The sequence below is a fragment of the Xyrauchen texanus genome, chromosome 18, assembly GCF_025860055.1.
Source record: "Xyrauchen texanus isolate HMW12.3.18 chromosome 18, RBS_HiC_50CHRs, whole genome shotgun sequence".
Taxonomy (NCBI): Eukaryota; Metazoa; Chordata; class Actinopteri; order Cypriniformes; family Catostomidae; genus Xyrauchen; species Xyrauchen texanus.
The window spans coordinates 27,270,402-27,290,925 of record NC_068293.1 but is presented as its reverse complement, the minus strand read 5'-3'; the positions used below and the strand labels follow the sequence as shown (position 1 = coordinate 27,290,925).

Genomic DNA, 20,524 nt, shown 5'->3' with positions numbered 1-20,524 from the left:
TGGTGAGACAAAACCGTGACTCATCAGTGAAGAGCACTTTTTGCCAGTCCTGTCTGGTCCAGCGAAGGTGGGTTTGTGCCCATATGCAACGTTGTTGCCGGTGATGTCTGGTAAGGACCTGCCTTACAACAGGCCTACAAGCCCTCAGTCCAGCCTCTCTCAGTCTATTGCGAACAGTCTGAGCACTGATGGAGGGATTGTACTTTCATGGTGTAACTTGGGCTACAGTTGTTGGTGTCTTAACGACTGTTCCACAGATGCATGTTCATTAATTTTGTTTATTCATTAGTTGTTTATGGTTCATTAAACAAGCATGGAAAACATTATAGAACAATAAAGATCTCTAAAGTTATTTGAATTTTTACAAAATTATATTTAAAATACAGTGTCCTGAAAAAGGGACGTTTCTTTTTTGCTGAGATTATATATTTATACCATGGTCTGTTTGAATATTCGATTCCGATAGGCTGGAATGCATGCATTTAAACCATTTCATGCACAGGTAGTTCCAGTCTTTTCCAGTAGTAATTCTTCTGTTCAAACGACCTCCAGATGCAAATATAGTCTCAGAGCTGGGATTAACCATCGCATCACAAAACAACATCATCCAGTCATGCAGAGTCATCTACAATCAACTGTGAAGCTACAAGAAACAAGGAAAAGACAAAAATGTTCATCAGCCCCATATTACTCACACAAAGCGCATGTTAGGAAAGTATGGTTTGACATTCAGATGTTTTGCAAGGAAGGGGATAAAAGGAAATGGGACATATCAAATTTAAATTGTACTGTAATATGATAAACTTTTTCTAATATTGTTGCCATGCTCAACATATAGCGGCTAGAGAGTACCCGCAATGACAAACCGCTGACTGAAGCTCTGGAGACTTTAGTTTAGTGTTTAGTGATTGTGCAAGGACAGATGACAATTTTATTCTTAATTCAATCAATCATGCAGTGACTTAATGAATGCCATATGGATGTCTCAGAGGTCAAAGTCTGCAGGTTTAGAGTGTTTTGGATGGTTTTCCCCTCATAATGTACAGTAAGTGCCACTTTTACAACTGTCACATCAGCAACGCCATTTTTTCTCATTAATATGAAAATGACAAAGAATAGGAATTAAACATTACATGTTCTGAGGAGTAGACCCTTCTACATTATATGGCTATTATTACTTTTGGTCTCCAAAAAACTTGAATTAATTTTTCCCAATAATTCGTATAGCTTTTTATTAAATTCATTCAAATAAATCATTGTGTCTGATTTAGAATGTTCAGAACTCTAGATATAAACTGTAGGTAAAGTTAACTGTTAATATTATTCTTTAATTAAAAATGTACGCTTTAAAAATCAATGGAAGCTGTAACTAATCAATCATGGCAAGTGACCATGGTGTTAGCGAGCAAATCCACGGCTTGGTGTTCATTAAACAATTCTAATGCATTCCGCTTTGTATATTCTTTATACAAAGGTTCTTTGCCAACATGTCTTGCAATAAAATCATTTAATGCATACCTAGCCATGGATTATCCCATACATTCATACAAACATACACTCACCAAGCACTTTATTAGGAACAATATACTAATACTCGGTAGGGCCTCCCTTCTTCAATTCTTTGTGGCATGGATTCCACAAGATGTTGGAAACATTCCTTTCAGATTCTGGTCCATGTTGACAAGATTACATCACGCAATTTATCCATATTAGTAAGCAGCACATTCATGCTGCGAACCTCCCGATTCAGATCCGGAGATGCCAGAAGTAGCTATAAGAAGATGGGTAAATTGAAGAGATGCACATGGTCAGAAACAATACTCAAAAATACTGTGGCATTCAAGTGATGACTGACTGGTATTAACAGACCCAAATTGTGCCAAATTATCCTGGACTGTTGACACAAGGAAGATTGTGTCCATGGATTCATGCAGTTAGCACCACATTGTAAAACTATCATCGGTGCGCCTCAGCAGAAATCTAGATCATGCCATCACTGAGATCACATATTTTCCCCATTCTGATGGTTGATGTGAACATTAATTGAAGATCCTGACCCATATCTGCAGGATTTTATGCATTCCACTGCTGCCACACGATTGGCTAATTAGATAATTGCATGCCTATGTAGGTGTCTAGGTGTACCAAATAATGTCCATACCTAAAAACTCATCTAAATGGGTCTCCTGCTCCTGCTTTGCAGTAGTGTAATGCCTGTGTTGAATCATAGTGTGGTATGAATGCATACTAACCAGATCTATTGTCTTGGCTGTGGCCTTGGAACTGCCGTCACACCAGGTCTCACACCACAACCACCTTGAGGCAAGGACTTGATGGATCAAGATGCTGGGATGGTCCTTTTAGCATAAAACACCAAAGAGAAACAACATTCATTTGAAAGTTATTTTATATTGGTGAACATGTGGATGTCTGGATTGATAAGTGAAGCAAAATACCTGGTCTAAGTTAGACAGACTGTTGGGATCTTGGCTTAAAGCATGGTACTGTCCTCTGAGTCTGTCTCCAACTGCTATTTATCTGAAATTCTTTATGTACACCACATTTAGTGCACTAAAGAGTTAAGCTTTTTAAGCTGAGCCACATTTATTACATACTACACATACTAGCATATCTGATAATTATAGATTTCACCAATTAAATGTTACAGCAATCATTTTTTGGTTACCATTTTGAAGTAAAATATATATTCTGTGTTTTCAGCATAAAGTGATAAACCTGATGTGGTATCTCCTGAGTCCAAGATGAGAGGCCCAGTAACCAGTTTTCCAAAAACGGTAGCCTTCCATTTCTCCTCGGCTGCAGCAGAATGGAGTATACCTGTAGGGGGCCCCCTCTTGATCAAGATCTCTCAGCTCCTTCAAATATGTACTGACAATAAAAACAAAAAGCATTCAGGTTTATGTTTTGCAATTAGAAAATATCAAAGAATTGTTGGTGACAACCCAGTAAATATTTCAACATTTCTGACAGCTTATTTAGTTTTAAAGTTACACTGGCTATGTTTGGAATAGCATACTACTATAATATTACTACTATAAGCCAAAATTGTTTACATATTTTCTAACACAAAGCAGCACAAATTATGATACCAATGTTGTAAGATTTAATTGCTGAATTGCTGATTGTAAAGAAGTCAATGGAAAGGAGGAGGTCGAGAACCGGCTTGACAAAATAAATAATATTTTAATGAATAACTTAAACCAAAAGACAAACACACACGACGGACATGTCCGTAAACTCTCTCTCTCTCGTCGCACCACCATCTTCCATTGGCCTTTATCCCTCTCGGAGGCTTAATTAGCCTGATAAGGGACCAGGTGTGTATTACCATGACCTGGCCCCGCCCTCCACCCTGCCACACTGATGTTATTTCAAATCACTTTATTGTCACACTACCATGTACACAAGTGCAACTTGTGTGCAGTTCCGGGCAACATAGCAGTCATGACAGTGAAGAGACATACACCAATTACAGTAAACAACATACTTACACAACACAATTTACATATCAAATGTACACATACTTACACGACACAATAATTATATACAATGTACAGTAAACAATACACACAATATAGAATACACAATATACATTAAGTAAGAGTATATGATATATATATATAGTAGTTGTATTGAGGAGAATATGTTGACAGTCCAGTTTGAGATTATAGATTAATAAAGTGCAGTGCTAATTATTGATCCTGATAGATCAAGTATTCAACAGTCTGATTGCTTGGGGGAAGAAGCTGTCATGTAGTCGGCTGGTGCGGGTCCTGATGCTGCCATACCGCCTGCCTGATGGTAGCAGTGAGAACAGACCATGACTCGGGTGGCTGGGGTCTCTGATGATCCTCCAAGCTTTTTTCACACACCGCCTTGTATATATGTCCTGGAGGGAGGGAAGCTCACCTCCGATGATGTTTCTGGCAGTTCGCACCACCCTTTGCAGGGCTTTGCAGTTGTGGGCGGTGCTTTTTTTTTTATAATAACCTTGAGATATTGGTCTTTCCCAATTCAAGTAGATGAGAGCTGTACTTGTATCCATAGAAAATAGCTACACAGTGGCATTTCGAACATGTCCACCAAGTGACCTGTCTTACCTGGAAGGAACTTTAACGCCACTTACTGAAATAAGCATGGTAATTAAATGAAGACAACAATGTATTCCATTCTAAACACAGCCACTATTGATTTTCTCATGTCTAAAGTCACCTGATCAGCATCGACAAAGATGATCTTGTCCACAGCCAGGGGAAAGAGAACATCCAGGAAGAGGATCTTGTAACCCCAGATGATGCGCTGCTTTTCTGTCTGCTGGTGAAGCCAGCGGGGCCCCTTATACAGGACCAGTTCATATTTGAACCCATTCACCTTTTCCATATGAGCAATTGTGTCCTTTACACATTCACAAATACAAAGATAAATAAACTGTAGGAGCACACACTATACTAGTGCATTGATTCAATTCAATTAAAATCAATGAAGCAACCCCCCTTTTGTGTTTTAAAGCACTTTCTCTTAACAGTCTTTAATCCCTTTAATGGCTGCATTCGTGTTTATGTGATGTTTAAGAATGACATTTTTTGCAAACCCCTGTAGTAAGTCGTTTTTCAAAATGCATGTCATCATGGTCAAAGTGTTGACATAATGAAAGATATAGAAGCCTCAGCAAAGTCAAATGATGTCCACATAGCAAACTAAAAATAAACTATACTTCTAACCACAGGTAAAAAGACCTGTTGTTCCAAACACACAACTTTGTGATGCTGTTTGCGAATGTTCATTGGAACTATGGTTTTGGGAACACCAAATCGTTGAACTATGTTGGTATCGATTAAACGTATCCATAGTTGTCTAACGATGCTTTTGGGAAACACACCCCAGATTGAAACTGGCAATTTCAGACAGCTTTTGCCATTTTTGCAAGCAACCTGCGTCAGACAGTCAGTGAGCGACACATGGATGCATGTAGGGCTGGAAATAGTCTTACCTAGAATGAGAGGGAGAGGACATTTTTTGAGGAACCAGAAATTGACAGGGTTGCAATGTATTGAAGTACAGAAAGCATCATTATTCTATAACAGGAAAAAAGGGGAGCAGAAGACACATGAGGATGACAGACAAACGCTGACATAGCTGCCTAAGGCAGTGTTCATACAAATGTCCAGATGCCACAACATGCCCTTATCCACACTTGAGCCATCTGCAAAGCTGCAAGACAAGGACACTTAGACAGTGGCCCCAGAAAGTATTTGGACACTTGAAGTGTCTTCATGAAGTGCCTTGACAAGCACAGTTTTTCTTTGGTGTGTTGACGTATTTCCTACTGAAACATGAAGTTGGGGCGGGACATGTCAAACGGCTTGTCCCTTTTTAAAAAATAGACTAGACTGTATTTACGCTAGCACCATCTTTGATTTTTGATAGGAATGACAATGAGGCTTTTCAATGGGCTGTACTGCAGTTTAAAATAAAAATAAAATAAAATATCAGTCCAAGAACATTCAATATACAAAGAACTCCTGACAACATGAGTTGTGGAAAATCAGATTTGATCTAGGAGGTTTATAAAGCTTTATACCATTCGTGCCATTGAAGAGATGGTAAGTCTCTCCCTCACAGCCTCATTGTCATTCCAATTAAAAATCAAAGAGGGTGCTAGTGTGAATAAATCAATATGTTTTAGTTTATATTGTAGCCCGGCAAAGCCACACACACACCTTTCCCACAGACTGAAATGGGTCTTCTCGTGCCAGACCACCAGCTGTGAAAACTGAGCTCAATAGTGTCCTGCTTTTCCACTGAGTTCACAGAATGATGATGCATCTGATGACGTTGCTACATAACCAGGCCACAAACAAACACAGCTTATCACAGTCTTTGTTTATGAGGACTAAGACATGCTTTGGAACTAACAGTCAAAGTTATAATGAATAAAATTCATATCAATCTTTTAATACTTATGGTATTTGTAAATAATATTTTGTTAGATGGACAAGGAGAACAAAAAGGCTGGAAACATTGTGCATTTCCAATGTAGATGAATGAGAAACAAGCAAGTAAAAGATCACAATATAGTAATGTTTTGAAACACAAAACTCCAGTGTTCCATTCAGAAGTGATCATCAATATGTCCTATTCCCTTCATAGACAATTATTCTCCACTGTGAGAGCTTAAGAGGGCTGAAAGATCATAACGGTCATTCAGGACTCACTTTTTAAATAATTTTTAGTCGAAATTTGGTTTGGAATGACCCTAGTCCATGGATTGAGCTCCTTTGGAAATGCCCTGCGAAGGCATCATCAGTGGCAGTTTGGACACCGAGAGAATCGCTTAACAGATAAATTGGGAATGCGCATTCTTGTTCTAGAGAGCATTTGATTAGACAATGTTTCTTAGCTGCTTTGTGATATCATTAATTTTTGCAAATTGCAAATTTTAAATACATTTATTTGTTGAAAGTGAATTTAGTCAACATTAAGAAGTACATTATCATAGATGACATAAAGCTGGCTAAAAGTAACAAAACTAAACTAACTGGACTCAAAGCCATTTTTACTGCATGTATGAAGTCGATTATCCTAAAGTTCACACAGGCACTCTTACAGAGTAACCACAGGTGTAGTTCAACACATTAACTGTAAACATGTTCCACTAATGATTGACAACCAGAAAGGGACCATTTTTATCATTTAAAACCTAACAAACTTCTTTATGTGAAATGTTTTGCTTAAAAACCGTGCTTGACAACATCCACCTACAGGAGGTATGAACATTTCTATAAGAAAAATGCCAATAGGTATGATTCTTTGTAATCTAATGCAATGACATTCAGACCTTTTGAATGTTGCCTTAGTGTTCAAATATACATTTTGAGCATTTTGAGCATCCATGTCCAAATATACTGTCTAGGCAAGCAGTGTGCTAATCCAGTAAGCAGTGTGCTAAAACTGACGAGATTCAGAGATTTCTGATGACCTCAACCTTCTTCATTGATGGAGAAAAAAAGTGCCTTGATCTGTGACATCCCACAACAACTCTAGCCAAGATCTTTTTTTTTTATACAAATAACAAGCCTCGCACTACAGGTTCATTCCTTTTCCCGGTTTCCAAGCTACATAATTCAAAAATAAACACAAGGTTGTTGAATGAAGTGGAATGAACGTGATGCAACACTGCTGAGACACGGGAGTGCAACTTCAAAACAACCTGGCAAATCATTTCTAAATGTGGATATGATGTGTGAAAATCAAGCTATTCACTAAGAGAAAATTCATTGAAAAAGATTACTGCTTACAAACAGAAATTCTGCAGTGTCACTCATTGATGCAAATAAAGTAAATAAAAAAAGGATTGCAAAAGAAGAAGAGATTAAGTTCCCTACTTGTTCTCAAAAGAACTCCATACACTTCACAAAGACAGCAATAAGCAAAAAGACAGATCACAAAATGTAATATAAATGCTAACCTGTCAAAAAAAAAAAAGAAAAATATATATATATATATATATATATATATATATATATATATATATATACAAACACACAAACATAGGTAGCCATAAGTACTGCAGGTCCACATAGAATTTGTCCACTTTCTGCACTGCTTTTTTGAAATTCTGCAGAAATTTACGTAAATGTTGTAAAATGTGAGCTGAGTGCTAAAATCTTATTGGTACATAAATACATGACCAATCTAGCCAAAATTACAGACTATCAAAGGAAGATCAATATGATGCTGCTAATTATGCTTCCTACTGTTTGGAAAACCCTCCATGTCTGGAGTGCACATTAAAATGCTGTCTAGGTAGGCAGGCTTTTGGAATAGAGCTAGGAAGTAATAACTGCTTCGAAAATCAGACTCACCATATTATACAGTCCCACAACCCTTTGGGATCTGTTTCTTCACTCAGAAGATCTTTGTTGAGTTTGTCTATCTTCTTCTGAACCTAAGGGTTGAACAGATGTTTTCTTATTGCTACGCTCCACTAGTGTTTTACACAGAAGCAGTGTGTAAATGATTGTTAATAGATTACGAGCACTACAATAACATATGAACACTTACTCTAACTTTGATGATCTTGCTGTGGAAGCTGATAAGCGCACAATTACATCTCCAGCATTGGCTGGAGAGTCTGTCCAATCATACCTAAAACATTCACAACATCAGGCCATTTACAAAAATTCTACAACACTGTTTTGCAGATATTAAACATTCACAACATAAACTAGATGTGCTTTGCTGAAGAAAATACCAGTGCTCGCAAGGTAACAAAAGAGCAATGTAAAGAAATGTAAGGTAAATATGAAAGTTATAAAACCTAAATATAAACAGAGAAAGGTAGTGTAATACGCAAAATAGATGGATAAATTATATGGATGATAGACATAAGAAAGAAAAGACCAATCACATCTCAGCTGAATGCAGTCTGTGCAAATAGTGGTTTAAGCTAAATTTACTGCAGAAAACTGTGAAGAACATGAGGATGATTATGGAAAAATTATATATATATTTTTTAATAATGGTATAATGAGTTACATTAGAAAATTTGATTTATTTTTTGTGTCTCTTTTGTCTGCAAAGTCTATAGGAAGAAGAACCTGTCAGTAGGAACAACAGTAAACTTCAAGTTGTGCTTGTCTCAGAATGAAAGTGTGCCTAGCTTTTAAAAGCATGATAAATGTCCAGCAATACAGGACACAGAGAGCCGTTAGCTTCAGCATCCTAAATGAAACCCTGGGTCCATTAGACTGCACTTCCTCAGCACAGAATATCAGTGAATTACACAGTGAAGGAACACTGCCTCCCCATTCATTTAGCAGTCAAAGGTGTGTGTGTGTGTGTGTGTGTGAGATTCTCTCTCTCTCTCTCTCTCTCTCTCTCTCACTCTCTCTCTCACACACACACACACACGGTTTTGTACCAGACCACAGACTGTATGAATAATCGCCCTGGCAGTGTGAAAAATGACATCGTCTTCTAACTTTAACCTGCATGAATGGGGTACAAATTAAACTGAAGGAAACTGTGTTTCCTTCAAGAACAGCTATAATGTGCATAACCCAGAAAGGAATATCTGGAAATTGAGTTCAATTGTCTAAGAAATTACATAAACACTTAGGTGTTGACTTATAGATTGAGTGTAGCGTCTTTGTCATTTATTTAAGGAGATGTGTGTATTCCTGTAGCTCAACTGGTAAAGCATGACCTTAGCAATGTCACGGCCACAGGTTGGATTCCCAGGTATTTAACGTACAAGTTGTTTTGGATATTACCAAATGCATAAATTAAAATGTAAATCTGCGAAGAGAAAACACTCATGCCTGTATTTGATAGATGTCTTCCGATCAGCCCTCATAGAGTGAGTCGGAACCAAGATTTTAAAAACATGATACTATGAGATACCAATGTCTGAGATGCAAATGATTTTAGAAACTCAAATTCTCTGACCTCATATAAAAAATGTAAGTAATTTAACTTTCAATATGGAAAACAGTATCTTTCGCATGATATACACAAAGATACCAGAAAGGGACTGTTGATTAAATATAGAAAAATCCATTAAAATGACATCAGTAATGGATAACTAGAAGTTTGTCCAACTAGAACAGTAGTCCACTAAAAGGACTATTTAGAAAATGTAACATCTTAGTTAAAACACATTTTGATTGAAAATAACTATTATAAGCACTTTAAGAAAAATACAAGTGCCACAATTGTTTGAAACCTTCCAGAATGGCTTGTCACTGAGACTTCCATTGTAAGTGCATTACTTACGATGGTAAAACAAATACTTATTTTATTTGTTTTAACAAAGTGGGATACTATCGATAGAGCTTAACTTGAATTAACCAGGAACATAAACAAGGGATTTAACAAAGATAATGTAAATGCATGTAAATCTGGAGGAAGCTCCAGGTAGGTGCCAGAAATCACACATTTCTGTGATCAGAGCCATAGAAGATGTAAGAAGAGGGGAATGTACTCACCAGGTTGGCCATGACAATGGTATCGTGCATAAGAGGTTCTTGTCTCGTGCCCAGGGTATACCGCAGTCCTCTGGAAGGCTGACCTGTGGACCTCCAAGAGCAGATACCCCAGCGCATTCATCACACCACTGACCTGAAGACAACACCAGAGATGACTCTTTCCTTCATTTACATTAACATTGACTTTATTTATCCATAGCTGCCCTGCTGATATTAAACAACTCTTTTCAGTGTGCTTTGGGTGAGAAAACAATTCAATCAGATAAAATGAAACATTAGAACAGAACACAGATAAGAGCGCAAGACTATAAAATATCAAAACTATGAATTGCAATCTATGTTGTGAATGCAAGTATGGGCATTTTTCAGTGCCCAAAGAAAATTTTATATAAAATGAGAAATATTTATATATGAAATGTCACTCAAATAATCATCATTCTCTCCTGCCATTGTTACCTTTTTTAAAAAAAAAAATAAATACTGATCAAATGAAAAAGTATGAAACTCACCTCAATACTATGCATACTGTGCTTACGAGTCAGAAATCATACCTCCTGTAGGTGGATGTTGTCTAGCTCATACTCCTGACTGCCTCTACAATCCAGCTCTCTGGGGTGATCATTTTGATGGTGAGCAGAGGGGATTCTGGGATTTCAGTAAAGAGGGCCATGGGTCCGGGGGAAAGGGTGTTGTTGCCAAAGAAGGAAAAATCTGGCTCCAAAATAAATCGATAAAAGCTGCCAGAATAATGAAAAAGGACATAACAATAAATAAGAGACATAAATCCTATACTGTTTTATCAATATACTCCTGAATCTTTTGGAATCTTTTTATGTGAGTACAGTAAAGTTTTCGAATGATACTGCCTGCAAATTGAATGATCACATCAACTTCTCTCTGTAACACTGTTAAATTCAAGGTGAAATCCAGCACACAATGCAAATGCAGTATATTTCGCCTCAGCTCTTAAAGAGATATTTCAGACAAAAAAAAATCTTTCAAATTTCTAAAACTAATATGATGATTTTATTCTTCTGTGGAACACAATTTTGAAAATCTTCAAGCAATTATTTTCCATATAACAGAAGCAGACAGAGACCAGTGGCTGTCAAGCTCCAAAAAGGTCACAAGACATAGAAGAACCAATGGTGTTCAACAGTGCAATAATGTGTCAGGTTTGAATATGCACAAACATGAATGTGACTGGAGAGGTATGGCGAACATTTTCTGCTCTGTAGCTCACTCAACGATATTGTATTGATACAGAAGACAAAATATAGCATACAAGACATATAGAATACTTTCATGGTATCTTGGTTTCTTACAGTATTATTTGTCTGTTTTGGAACTTGACAGGCCCTGGTTCTGGTTGCACCAGCTATGCGCAAGTTACAAATTAGACTAGTAATAGTGTAAATGGGCACAGCGTTACAATTCAAGCACTACTAAATATTTGAGCGTGGCACCATGAACCTTAGGTACATAAACGTAACTCTACATATGAAATCAATATTTATGGAAGCCTCCTACCACGAGTAACAGTTGGAATAAAAAAAGCAAACTTACTGAATGATATCAATGAGCTCAAGTTTTGGTTGACAGACTTTGGTCCATTAGACATATATGATGGTATTGACATTTACACTTACAAGAGAGAACATTATGTAAAAAATCTGACTTCTTAGCATCTCTACAGCATGAAACCAATTTAAACAGTGCACTTTTCGCCTGGTGCCACAGGCATGCAAAGTTTCAACACAAGCAAAATATATAGTATATTAAAATAAATAAATGTAAATATTTGCAGTTTTGCCTCTTAATTATTATAGATGCCATTCCTGATTATTATTCTTATATTAAATTATATATTATATTTACTTTTGCATTGTATTTCAAAGCAAATGTAATTTGTTTCATTTATTTATTATCAGACACTTTAATTAGAAAAAATAAATATATTCAGCCAACCATAAGATAAAACTAAAATGCATGGCTTGTGAACACTTCTGTACAGATTTGAAGGCTGCTTATTGGATCAATAAATGTAAATGTCATATAATGTGACTATGCATTACTTTACGGAGAGCTTGCGACCTACTAGCGAAGTCTTGTGTAAAGAACTGATGATGCAACTAAAATAAGCAATGACTTATTTACAAACTAACTAGTAGTTACTAAGCCCTTAATTTTAACTTAACGTAGTAACTTAAGCTAGTCCTTGTGCACAGGTAGTGCAACCCTACCAATGTCACATATATATTTGCTGTATGGGAAAGAGCAGAGTTTTCAATCTTCCAAAAATTTCCTTTTGTGTTTCACAAACAAAATAAGTAATACAGGTTTTGAATAACATAACTGTGAGAAAACAATGCTGCTGCAGTATAACCTGTGTGTGCGCTTCCTCTGGCACTCTTATAGCTAAAGTTTAATTAAACTTTTGCTCTCACCTCTTCAGGGCCATCTCGGACAGCTTGGCTCGACAGTTCATGAACACCTGCACTGTCATATTGACCAAGCACCTGCACACACACAAGAGACGACCTGGTTATTAAACACACACACACACACACACACACACACACACACACACACACACACACACACACACACACACACACACACACACACACACACACACACACACACACACACACACACACGTTGTGTTTCCATGTTTTATGGGGACTTTCCATAGACATAATGGTTTTTATACTGTACAAACTTTATATTCTATCCCCTAAACCTAACCCTACCCCTAAACCTAACCCTCACAGAAAACATTCTGCATTTTTACATTTTCAAAAAACATAATTTAGTATGATTTATAAGCTGTTTTCCTCATGGGGACCGACAAAATGTCCCCACAAGGTCAAAGATTTCAGGTTTTACTATCCTTATGGGGACATTTGGTCCCCACAAAGTGATAAATACACGCTCACACACACACACACACACACACACACACACACACACACACACACACACACACACACACACACACACACACACACGCACACACACACGGCTATCCTTATGAGGACTCTCCATAGACATAATGATTTTTATACTGTATGAACATTAGATTCATTCTTCGATTTTGTGGGTAGTGTGCAGAGGTCTTGATTCAGACTGATTTGATTCAGACTGCTTGTGATGTTGTTTCAGAAAAACTCACTGAAAAGATCCAACTCAAAGGAACGCTATTACTGCGCTACTTGTGCAGCTTTCTTTTGCAACTGTTATTTTCTGTGGTCTGCAGTCATAAAAGAAGCAAAAGGTTCTGAGAGAATATATCAGAGTTAAAGTATTCATTTGCTTTTCAAAATGATGAAGTAACGAAGTTAAAGAGAAAAAGCAACAGAAACATTTATACTCGAGTAGAGTAATATTTCAAACAGTAAAGTATTTCTCCAATGAGAATTCACACTAGGATGTGGCAAGGATAAGTTTGAGCTCAGTACTGCACCTGTGTTTGGCCTTCATAAATTTGACCTCTTTTCTGGCCTCTCCTTTGGGTGCTGCAGTGAGGAGAGCATCCACTTTCATGATTAGATCACTGGCCCTTTGAAGAGCAGAAACAGGTTTCAGTTCTCCCTCATTAACTCTCTCAATGAAGGCTGCTGCAGAGATCTCGCTTACAAACATCACTGCCACATTATTTTACAAGCACAGTTTCTCATCGCTGAATCTCAAGAGCATAAAAAATATATGCATGGGACCACATACAAAACATGGGCGTACTTTTGGGCTTTCAATTTCATCTGCTTGATCTTGGATTTGATATTTTAAGCTGAAGTGCGCAATTCAATCTTCTCCAGCAGATTCAAATCTTCCACTCTGTACACCTCTTCTTCCTCGAACAGGCCCAGGATCTAAAGACATAAACCAAACTGTGAGTGATGAGAGACCAAACGAGTCACTTGTGTTACTTAAAGAAGCATGAACATGAAATTCAGAACTTTATGGGCTTTATCAGTTACAGTAAAGAGGGGACATTCAATAAGTGGGGAAAAATAGGGAGAAATCGGTTCAGGACCAGGCCCAGCTCCAATTCTAACTTTTAAGGTGGGCCATAGTACTCTAAAGGTGTGTATTCTGTGGTGGGGTTGGGGGCCCACTGTGCAGCAGAGACATGTCATCGCCCAGACTTCAATTTACGTCACCCGCATGTATCATCCAATGTGTCGGAGCACTATCTGCTGCGCCACAGCTTGAAACAAACTTTTACTACAATTCTCCGCACCCTTGCAAACTCCAATGCTCAGATAACAGAGATGCCAATCTGTATGCATGTCAACGGCAGACCATTTTTAATGCTAATAAAACTGAGGCCGTCTGCCATAGCTTTCTCTCTCTCGCTCTCTCTCTCTCTCTCTCTCTCTCTCTCTCTCTCTCTCTCTCTCTCTCTGCCAGATGGTCATACAAACGCAGCCTAATTCTGTTTCTAACCATGCAAAAAGAATCACTGTCACTCAGGATTTTAATATCAATGTGCTTTCACCCCAAATATCTCTGGACTTTTTAAAACACAAACTAAAATTTAATCAGTTCTCCATTTCTTGCTTTTTCTTTTTTATTGCATCATTTTGTTTTTCATTTGACTAGCAGACTATCTAATTTACTGTGACAAATCTAAACTGTGACACTGAACCTTTTACGGTTACAACAGATGTAGTCAATTAGCCAAAAGAAATGAACAGAAACTGCTGTTCATGTCTTAAAAATTATAGTTTGTTTTATTATGGGGCTAGGTGAGATAAAGAATTGTGGATATTGCAGTGATCTTAATCTGTTCATTTGTACAGTTAATTCTCTTAAAGCTGTGTCAGTCGGCTAGTGTAGCACCACCACCTTTCATTTTTGATACATTTTTTTTAATTAATCAGGTCACAACTCAGTTTTGGCATTTTGTTTGCTCCTATTTGCCATTTGTCATTTTAAAATGTTTTAATAAAATATAAAAGCAGGAAAATCTATCTGTTTATTCCAGAACATGTTGGTAAATATTTGAATATATATTTATTTAGCATTCTTATTTTGGGTTAATTTAGCAAAAAACAGTACATTTCAATTTTTACTGTACTGTATGTTAGTTCTTAAGTTGCATTAAATTTGATGATCACCCTTTTAGGCTATATCGCATAGAAACACTCAATGCACTGGGAATGGCAGCTGCCAAGACACACGACTTCTCTCACACTCTGAGGTCTAGCCCCTTTTTATTTCCCCTGTCTCTCACTGCGAACATTGAAACAGCAATTACCAGCAATTCATCTCAGGTGAAAAGCCTTACCACTTCCTCTAGCTTAAGATGAACGCTCAACCACGCCCTTACCTCCACAAGTGAGGAGTAAAGTGTGGAGTAAAATGCTCCCACACCACCTTTATTTTTAGAATTGAATTTTAATCAAAACAACCTTCCATTATTTCATTTAACACAAATTTTGTTGCTCCAACAATTTACAATAATAAAAAAAAAAATATTATTTTGTACCTTGATATATTCTGTGATCAGAAAAAAAGCTACATTTCCTTAAGGGGTGACTTTAGCCCCATTGTACCCTACTGTAAAACATCAACTAATATGACATTAAAATGCGTTATCAGTGACTTCATGCAGCAGTCGATGGGTAGAATTCACACAAGATCAGGGCACAAATGTTCTAAACAAATATACAGGTCCTTCTCAAAAAATTTGCATATTGTGATAAAGTTCATTATTTTCCATAATGTAATGATAAAAATTAAACTTTCATATATTTTAGATTCACTGCACACCAACTGAAATATTTCAGGTCTTTTATTGTTTTAATACTGATGATTTTGGCATACAGCTCATGAAAACCCAAAATTCCTATCTCAAAAAATTAGCATATTTCATCCGACCAATAAAAGAAGTGTTTTTAATACCAAAAAAAAGTCAAGCTCCAAATAATTATGTTCAGTTATGCACTCAATACTTGGTCGGGAATCCTTTTACAGAAATGACTGCTTCAATGCGGCGTGGCATGGAGGCAATCAGCCTGTGGCACTGCTGAGGTGTTATGGAGGCCCAGGATGCTTCGATAGCGGCCTTAAGCTCATCCAGAGTGTTGGGTCTTGCGTCTCTCAACTTTCTCTTCATAATATCCCACAGATTCTCTATGGGGTTCAGGTCAGGAGAGTTGGCAGGCCAATTGAGCACAGTAATACCATGGTCAGTAAACCATTTACCAGTGGTTTTGGCACTGTGAGCAGGTGCCAGGTCGTGCTGAAAAATGAAATCTTCATCTCCATAAAGCTTTTCAGCAGATGGAAGCATGAAGTGCTCCAAAATCTCCTGATAGCTAGCTGCATTGACCCTGCCCTTGATAAAACACAGTGGACCAACACCAGCAGCTGACATGGCACCCCAGACCATCACTGACTGTGGGTACTTGACACTGGACTTCAGGCATTTTGGCATTTCCTTCTCCCCAGTCTTCCTCCAGACTCTGGCACCTTGATTTCTGAATGACATGCAAAATTTGCTTTCATCTGAAAAAAGTACTTTGGACCACTGAGCAACAGTCCAGTGCTGCTTCTCTGTAGCCCAGGTCAGGCGCTTCTGCCGCTGTTTCTGGTGCCTGTGCACAGTGGCTCTGGATGTTTCTACTCCAGACTCAGTCCACTGCTTCCGCGAGGTCCCCCAAGGTCTGGAATCGGTCCTTCTCCACAATCTTCCTCAGGGTCCGGTCACCTCTTCTCGTTGTGCAGCGTTTTTTGCCACACTTTTTCCTTCCCACAGACTTCCCACTGAGGTGCCTTGATACAGCACTCTGGGAACAGCCTATTTGTTCAGAAATTTCTTTCTGTGTCTTACCCTCTTGCTTGAGGGTGTCAATGATGGCCTTCTGGACAGCAGTCAGGTCGGTAGTCTTACCCATGATTGCCGTTTTGAGTAATGAAACAGGCTGGGAGTTTTTAAAAGCCTCAGGAATCTTTTGCAGGTGTTTAGAGTTAATTAGTTGATTCAGATGATTAGGTTAATAGCTTGTTTAGAGACCCTTTTCATGATATGCTAATTTTTTGAGATAGGAATTTTGGGTTTTCATGAGCTGTATGCCAAAATCATCAGTATTAAAACAATAAAAGACCTGAAATATTTCAGTTGGTGTGCAATGAATCTAAAATACATGAAAGTTTAATTTTTATCATTACATTATGGAAAATAATGACCTTTATCACAATATGCTAATTTTTTGAGAAGAACCTGTACACAGCCATAATATGACAATGTCTGTATCTTTTACCTGTAAGGCGGGACTTCCTTTTATATCGGTTGGCCGTTCCAATTTCTCCCATTAATTTTAATAGCAGTTATCTGTCTCTGCTAAACTGTCTCTGTCTTATTTGACTGAAAGGGAATTAGCTGTCAGTGTTAAAGCAGGTGGAGCTCCAGATCACACCTACTGATAATGTGACAGTAAGAAGGTGTTTAGCAGCAGGTACAGACGAGACAGAAAAGATCTTATGAACCACCAAATCTAACTGAAAAACACCTTTTTTTGTGGACAGATTTTGTTCTAAATGATATCATGCCTGTTTGTTTCTGTACAGGGGTCTAGGGACTGAACATCCTGTTTTGTGTTTTACAGAAGAAAGAAATTCATAAGCATTTGAAACAACATGAAGGGGAATAAATGATGACAAATTTTTAATTTTGGGGCGAAATAGCCTTTAAATCATTCAGCTACACAACTCACCAAATGTCATATTTGCTATTATGAGAGCAGGAGGCATATTGAGAAAATGGGCTAAAACAAACGTCTATATAAGTCCACAATGTACATTTGGATGCGTTCACACACTTTTTTTTTTGGTGCCAGAGTTGTTTTGTTTGGTGAAAGCAGAAAAGGTGGTCAAGGGAACAGTTCACAAATGATAAAGCAAAGTCGCTACCTAGATACAGTGGTAAACAGCTGATGCTAGTCCTCATGGTTGTACTAACATTGATGCAAATATACAAACAACAATACAATTTGTGAAAAGAGAAAAGAGACGAGAGGAGCATGGGGTGGGGGTGGAATCTAAGGTGAAATCAGTTTTGGGATAACCAACTGAACCAACAGCTTTAGTAAAAAAATAAAATAAAATACTGGTTCATTAGTCTGTTTTGATTACACTGCAATAAGGACATTTTCAGTGAGTTATTGACAACTAAAGGGGGCACATGTGCAAGTAGTTATTTCAGTATTTTGAGAGGATGTTAAAGTTGGTTAGGTCCATGAAAAATGTGTCACCACAGGAAACCATGTAGCATTAATCAATCACTAAACATTTTAATTTATCAGACTAGTAATAAAAAATGGCTTCACTGCCTATAAACAAATCTCGGGTGTACATGCTTTGCAGAGTCAGATTATTAGAGTTTCCAACATTTGCCCCTTAGGAGAGGGGAGAAAATGCTAATATCAGCACAACACATCACCCTGCCATCCAATAATACAGCCATTCCAGGGCTCAGGCAAGAGATCTGAGGGAAACAAACATGTCTTTCTTTGCCATCTTCAATTAACAACAATAAAACTCATGAATGCTGGGATAAATGGAACGCTCTCTTTCTTTAATTTTCATGAGAGTGCTAATTCTAAGTGCAATTTACATACCAGCGCAAAGCACGAGTGGCCGTAGGTGAAAGTGTTTATTCTATCTGTGAGTGTATGCACGCAGACTGTGGGTGTATTGTAGGGCTGGGCGATAGAATGATGTAAGTGGATAACAACAATATCTGCAAAATATACCAATGCTGATTGCGACACTCATTGACAGATGATCTTCATCAATATCGGTAAATGGCAAAACCATGGATCTGGGAAGTCGACAAATATATTAAACAGTAGCTCAGGGTTTGAAATTGGCCACCTTCCACTGCAAAATGCGATGAGGCTGAATCCAGTTTGCAAATCTACCCACAACAGGTGACCAAAAAGACATCTCAGAGTGAAACATCACAAGAAATGCTGCAAGACACAAAGACATGCACTTGAAGAAACACACGTTATTAAATTTTAAGAACAGACAAAAGAAAAGCCGCCAATGCCCGTGTCTGATTCGCTATTTGTTTAGAGGCATGCAGCATGAGCTGGAACAGGTCTCATGTTTTGTGGAACAGGCGTATGTAAAGAGTTATCACACTTTTTTTCTCTGTTTCATTAATCGGAAAACTGTTTGCAAGAATAATGTAGTCTATGAGAATTCTGCAATTTTTCTCTGATCATCTCAGGAGTTGCTGTGAGTTCAGTTCTTATAAGGCAATAATCGGAAAAACATTTTGCACATATTGCCCAGCCCTAGTGTATTATATGTTAAAAATGGGTTAAGATGTTTCAGCAGTATGTCTGTTTACAGCGCAAAGTCTAAATTCAGTTCCGGCATTTGCAGTTTGGAGATTCCACCAGGTGTAATGAAGCTCATAGTAGAACATCAAAATATGTCCCTGACAAGCACTGTTGTAGCCATTTTATGAAACAAACATTTATGACATTTGTGTAAAACTTTGAGGTCATGGTTTACTTTTCAATTATTAGTATGTTTATTTTTACAGTTGTATTCATGACATAATTTGTATTGGTATTTTTGTAGAGTGATTTGTAAGTCACTGAAAAAGAAGCCAGAGTGTAAGATGTTTGGCTTTGGAGAGGTTGTTTTATAAGATTTTTGACCACTTTATTATATTTCTGTTTCACTGGAAGCATAATTTTTTAATTTAGAAATATTTTTGGTTTAAGTTTTTTGTTTTAATAAATGAAATGAGGTGCATGAAAAACAGCAACAACAACAACAAAACGATCCATTGATCCACAGCCTAACCTGAAGGCCAATACAATCACTGTTCATACTAGCTATGATTTGTATGTCAGTAAATCAATTTGATTAATAATACTTACATTGTCTATCATTTTAATGGAGCCTACATCCAAATCCTGAACCATATTTTCCATCCATATAAAAGGAACATGCCACTGTCATAGAAATATGCCTGACATTCAACAAGGTTAATGCTTAAAAGAATGTAAATATTTCTATTCCTCTTATTAATTGCATGCGACCCTTTTAATAATACAAACCTTTTTTTTATGAATGTGCTGTCTTTGTTTACACTGCTAATGCTTGTGGCAGTGTTTCCCAACCTTTTTTTCTGCCACAGAACACTTTTTATGACTAAAAAATTATATGGCACGCCACTATCCCACATGCTAACCATCGTCAATATTTTTCCTTTTCAAGCACTTGTCCATGTTTTCTGTCCGTCTTAGTAGAGTGTTTACTTGTAATGTTTGAAATTAGGCTATGCAAAAATAAATAAATAAAAAAACAAATCACATTGCGTTAGAGTTTCTCATCGTCCGTCACAATATATAATTACATTATTATGACTATTATGTCATTTTAATTTTCATATTTTATTAAGACATTTAATAGATTTTATTTTAGTTCACATATTTATTTTTAATCATGAACTTACAGGACGAGCATTATGCATTTATTTATTT

The 20,524-nt window shown here is 37.3% G+C and overlaps 1 pseudogene; it reads right to left on the bottom strand.

Annotated features, from left to right (window-relative positions):
* Nucleotides 1-2,135: 2,135 nt before the first annotated feature.
* LOC127658809 (UDP-glucose:glycoprotein glucosyltransferase 2-like) overlaps nucleotides 2,136-20,524 on the bottom strand; it is a 34,897-nt pseudogene continuing 16,508 nt past the window's right edge.